We start from the raw sequence: 5,691 nt of genomic DNA on the forward strand, positions 1-5,691 counted from the left end.
TTGAGTTTCATGCTCGATCATACAACGCATATCTTCCAGCTCCAACTGCTTTATTCTCTCTTCCAGGATTGCAGCTTGTGCGGTGGAGAGACCCTGATTGGGATACGTACCAACTGAGTAACATGTACGCCTACTAGATCTGCTATGCATGTAAATTGTCTCAACATAAGATTGATTATATCTATATAAAATGTAAAGGAAGCATTATATAAGCAGTAATTGTTCATAATCACATCTTAACAGACCACATTATCATACCTGTCAAGTTTTAGATAAAAAAATAAGGGATATTTTCCTCCGTCCGCTTAAAGCCGTCCCACCAGCCCGACAAAGGTTCAGTATCCCTTACATTTTAAGACAGGTATACAAAAAATGTAAAATAACCACCTGTGAACCACTTACAGATTAGATTATCAGAATCTGATAGGCCTACCTTTGTTGACACTGAAATGTTGTGGACATTCCTTTTCTAGATATTTAAAAAAAGTTAAGATTTCTTGTCTTTTTTGGGATAAATGCACTCTTTATGATATATTCTTTTATTCATTTAATGGATTTAAAATTTAACAAAGGGTGCACAAATTCTGCAAAATGACTGTTGGTGACCTAAAAATAGTATCATGAGCAAAAAGGACATGGACCAGATATATTCCATCAGTAAACATTTGTCCTAAGGGGTCTACACAATTAATAATTTTTAATTAATACTTCTTAATTAAAACTAATTAATCTTTCTTTTGATCACTCCACCCCAGATCAATTCAGTTAATTTCGGTCCTCTCCACATTTCTAGTTAAGCTGAGTCACAAGCTGTAATTTTTTTAATTTTTAAAAGGTTTAATCTGTGTGTTTTTATTCGGAGACTAGTATTTTTAAGCAGCTATCAGTAAAATCTCATCACAGTTTACATGATTAGCCTACCGTTACCTTTCTTTTAGAAAAATCGCTGTATATCCAGATCTGTTTTAACATCAGCTGCTCCGACTAGCTGCCTGAAATCACAGCGGGGGCGGGGGTCTTCCCCACACTGACCCTCCTTTGAGCTCCGCAAAACCAGCAAGCTGACTGGCTGTTACTCCTGAAAGGCGGGACTTTCTTCATGAACCGGCACCACGATTGGTTAAGAGACACAGAGCGGTCAGTGCCCTGTCTCCTCAATAATAACGTTTTTTTATTTTAATATAATATGCGAAATGGTAACACTTTATAATACTGTTCCATAGTTAATAGGTAACTAAGCAGTAACTAATTAATAGTGCTGCATTAACACCTAAATATTTTCTATTAACTACCAGGGAGTACTGAATAATTACTCAGTAGATAGTACTGAACTAATGATTATAGTAGTTCACTATTAACTCCACAATAATTACTGAGACTTACATATCTACCAGAGAACTACTTACTACCCACTAAACAAAGAGACGTTGAAACGACGTCTTTTCTAGGTCATTTTTGCACGTCCAATTTTGGTCTCCTGAAGGTGCAGACTGTGACGCCAGACGACGTCTTTTTTCTGACGTCTTCTGCACGTCCAGTATTGACGTCCCCCAGACCTCCGGATAAGGGCTAATTCTAGTTTAAATTAAGTCGTTGTGGACGTCTTTTCTACGTGAAATTTACATGTATACGTTTTTATAGACCAACTACTTTGAGGCTCCCTGCATAACTGTAGTGCCATTTCAGACGGTGGCAACTGTTCCATTGTTCCAGCTTCAGCAGTTAACTGGAAACGCATACAAAGCTAAGCCAAACAATTACTGGAACAGGTTCACAACCTTCTGGAACTAGTTATGCACGTTAGTTATACACAATATGCTTTACAAATAAATTGCATTTCAACCCTCTCACTTTTTCCAAAACATGTCAACCTGCAAAGAACCAGTAAAAGCAAGGGATAAATTAATTACCCCCATCTTACCACTGTTGATTTTAAATTGACCCTTTCTGTTTGGGGAAACATTAATATAATAATAAACATAATGAGTAAATCTCATTTGGGTTTAATGCCTTTATTTTACATCAACATAACATACACCTTAGATTCACACCATAACAATTTCACTAAACATTTACCTTCCCTTAAAACTATTACAGCTTTACATTACACCTTCCCTTAACAATATTATACCTTCCCTTAACACTATTACACCTTTAACATTACACCTTCCCTCAACACTATTACACCTTCCCTTAACAATATTATACCTTCCCTCAACACTATTACACCTTTACATTACACCAGGGGTCTCAAAGTACCGGCCCACGCGGTTTCATACGGCCCCTCACGGGTTAACAAAATAAACATACATCTGGCCCGCAATTCAATTTAATTATTTATGCTTTATTATGTTCGTTTTCATATTTTATCTTAACTTGTATTTTGGTGTGTGTTTTTTGTTTGCTTACGCTGCGTTGCCTGCTTTAGTAGTCTTCAGTAGCCTTCAACAGTCTAACCTTGCAGCCGTGGTGTGTCCACTAAACTCCGTAGTTATAAACATCCTGAGGTTAGCAGCGCGCTAACTGACCTGTTTATAATGTAATCCCAGCAGTGCCTCCGTGACGCTGCTCTAAACTGCTGCTGTTAGCTGCTTGGGCTGAAAGATGAACTGTAGAGAGCTGTATTATCCGGTTAGTGGGGTTATTTTATTTCATACACAGAAGAACTTAAAAAATTTCAAAACGCTCCAGACTGGCTCAGCTGAGTCCTGTAGCCCGTGGCTGGGCTGTAGCTCTGACTAAGCAAAGACTGCGGGCTTGTGGTGCTGCAGCTGCAGCTCCGACTAGTGGTTGGATGAGGAACTGCTAAATCTGAGGAAATGCTAAATCTGTCACAGCTCACAATTTTTGATTTTATATTTATTAAGCCTTATTTCAGTATCGAACGTTTTGATCAAAGTTAATATAACTTGTACTTGATGTAATTTCTATTCACTTGAATAGTTTGGTTCTTGATTGATGGAGTTTTTGGATTTCATAACATGACAAATTAAAAGGATTTATGTTAATAGAGCAACAAGCAAACATTTTTCCATGCAACTGTAATATTTGATTGAATAAATAGTATATTGAGAGTTATTTAACATTAAGGAGTAATTATATTCATTTTATATTACATCTGGTTACATTTTCTTATATTTATAAGTTACATCTGGCCCTCAGAGGACAGCCAATATGTCAATGTGGCCTTCGGCAAAAATGAGTTTGAGACCCCTGCATTACACCTTCCCTTAACAATATTATACCTTCCCTTAACACTATTACACCTTTAACATTACACCTTCCCTCAACACTATTACACCTTTAACATTACCCCTTCCCTCAACACTATTACACCTTCCCTCAACACTATCACACCTTTCCATTACACCTTCCCTTAACACTATCACACCTTTCCACTACACCTTCCCTTAACACCATTACAACTTTACATTACACCTTTCCATTACACCTTCCCTTAACATCATTATACTTTCATTAAGATTCTAGGTCCTGAGAGACAGCGGTGTGTCCTCCACGTCTTTGTGGTGCATGTTTGAGATGCTCCGAAGTATGAAGTCCTCGGTGGCTGTCCCGTCACATTTCATGACTCCATCTGCACAAGTAGAAAAAGACAAATTAGAAATCTCAGAAAATGTTGAAGATGGCCATTTATTTTTGTCCCACAACAAACTATTTTAAATTGCCTTATTTATGTAATATTCACATAAACTTACTTCTTCACACTATGGCTTAGCTAACTCTAAGCTAACGGCGGGAATACACATTTAACACCTGACGAGAATTATCGTGCCGTTTTAATTCTCACACATCATATTAAGCTATTTTAATTAATTTTTTCCCACAACAAACTATTTTAAATTGCCTTATTTATGTAATATTCACATAAACTTACTTCGTCATGCTATGGCTTAGCTAACGCTAAGCTAACGCTAAGCTAAAGGCGGGAATACACATTTAACACCTGACGAGAATTATCCTGCCGTTTTAATTCTCACACATCATATTAAGCCATTTTAATAATTTTTTTCCCACAACAAACTATTTTAAATTGCCTTATTTATGTAATATTAACATAAACTTACTTCTTCATGCTATGGCTTAGCTAACGCTAAGCTAACGGCGGGAATACACATTTAACACCTGACGAGAATTATCGCCGTTTTAATTCTCACACATCATATTAAGCTATTTTAATTATTTTTTTCCCACAACAAACTATTTTAAATTGCCTTATTTATGTAATATTCACATAAACTTACTTCTTCATGCTATGGCTTAGCTAACGCTAAGCTAACGCTAAGCTAAAGGCAGGAATACACATTTAACACCTGACCAGAATTACCGTGCTGTTTTAATTCTCACACATCATATTAAGCTATTTTAATAAATGTTTTCCCACAACAAACTATTTTAAATTGCCTTATTTATGTAATATTCACATAAACTTACTTCTTCATGCTATGGCTTAGCTAACGCTAAGCTAACGCTAAGCTAAAGGCGGGAATACACATTTAACACCTGACCAGAATTATCGTGCCGTTTTAATTCTCACACATCATATTAAGCTATTTTAATAAATGTTTTCCCACAACAAACTATTTTAAATTGCCTTATTTATGTAATATTAACATAAACTTACTTCTTCAGGCTATTCAAAATGCACTTGATATTGCCCCCAGTTGCCTAATTGTGGGTGCCACAAACTTATATAACTTAACGCTAGCTTAGCGAATTTAGCCAAAGACGGTTCTTTGATTTAGCTTAGATTGGCTTATCAGCCTAGCTCTGGTTAGTGCATTGACTTAATGACCGGACAATGCTTCTACGTTAAAGCTTCGGTTACAGTAAATATTATTTGCATTACGGTCGTTCTCAAAAGTAATTCCAATTCCATTTTAACTATGGCCACTGTTTAGCTATCGTTAGCTAGCTAGCTAGTTAGCTAACTGCCTGGGAAGAGAGGCAACACCAGCAGGTTCAGATGATTTAAGACCACAGAGCTAAAACAACTAACACTACAAATACATTAACTTATACATATCGTCTTACCTTATAGCTTGGCAGCTGAGTCCGGTCCGGAGCGGAGCTGAGCTGAGCGAGCTGAACTGAATGAGCTGAGCTGAGCTACTGCAGCAGCCAAAAAATATTTAGCGTGTTTTGCCTCGGCATATCAGAGTGGAGTTTATGATGACGTGCGGTCTCAGCAAATCAGAGTGGCGTTGACTGGTTGAAATCAACTTAACAATTTTCCACATAAATTGCATTTCCAAATAAAAATAAAAACATACGTAAATAAATACCTACATTCGTTAATTAATTAAATAGATAAAAAATATAATACTCAAATAAATAATTAGAAATAAATGATGCTTAATCATAAATAATCTATATTCATAGTGATTAACAATATTGATAACAACAATTTTGACATACATTTAAAAATAAATATATTCTTAAATAATGTTAATTTCCTGCACCTGTATTAGACGTCCCCATGACGTCCAAAAAAGTGACCTAGTCCGACGTTCAAATGTTTAACTGCATATTGACGTCCAAGTGGGGTCATAGTTAGACGTCCAAATAGCGGACCTAGTTTGCACGTCGTGTAGACGTACAGAATTGGTCTTGGACCGACCGACGCAATATAGACATGATCTTCACGTCCATAAGACGTCTAATGTTTAGTGG

At 36.4% G+C, this 5,691-nt stretch overlaps 1 long non-coding RNA gene across 2 annotated transcripts; it reads right to left on the reverse strand.

Annotated features, from left to right (window-relative positions):
- Window positions 1-1,407: 1,407 nt before the first annotated feature.
- On the reverse strand, window positions 1,408-5,406 carry LOC125799367 (uncharacterized). 2 transcript variants are annotated; one of them, XR_007438279.1, is made up of 3 exons: window positions 3,439-5,406; window positions 3,225-3,357; window positions 1,408-2,229 (listed from the first exon to the last, which is right to left on the reverse strand). It is a non-coding gene; the product is annotated as an uncharacterized LOC125799367 (long non-coding RNA). The 2 variants fall into 2 exon arrangements; XR_007438278.1 differs by having other exon boundaries at window positions 3,392-5,406.
- Between the last annotated feature and the right edge of the window lie 285 nt (window positions 5,407-5,691).

Source organism: Astyanax mexicanus, chromosome 3 (assembly GCF_023375975.1).
Source record: "Astyanax mexicanus isolate ESR-SI-001 chromosome 3, AstMex3_surface, whole genome shotgun sequence".
Classification (NCBI taxonomy): Eukaryota; Metazoa; Chordata; class Actinopteri; order Characiformes; family Acestrorhamphidae; genus Astyanax; species Astyanax mexicanus.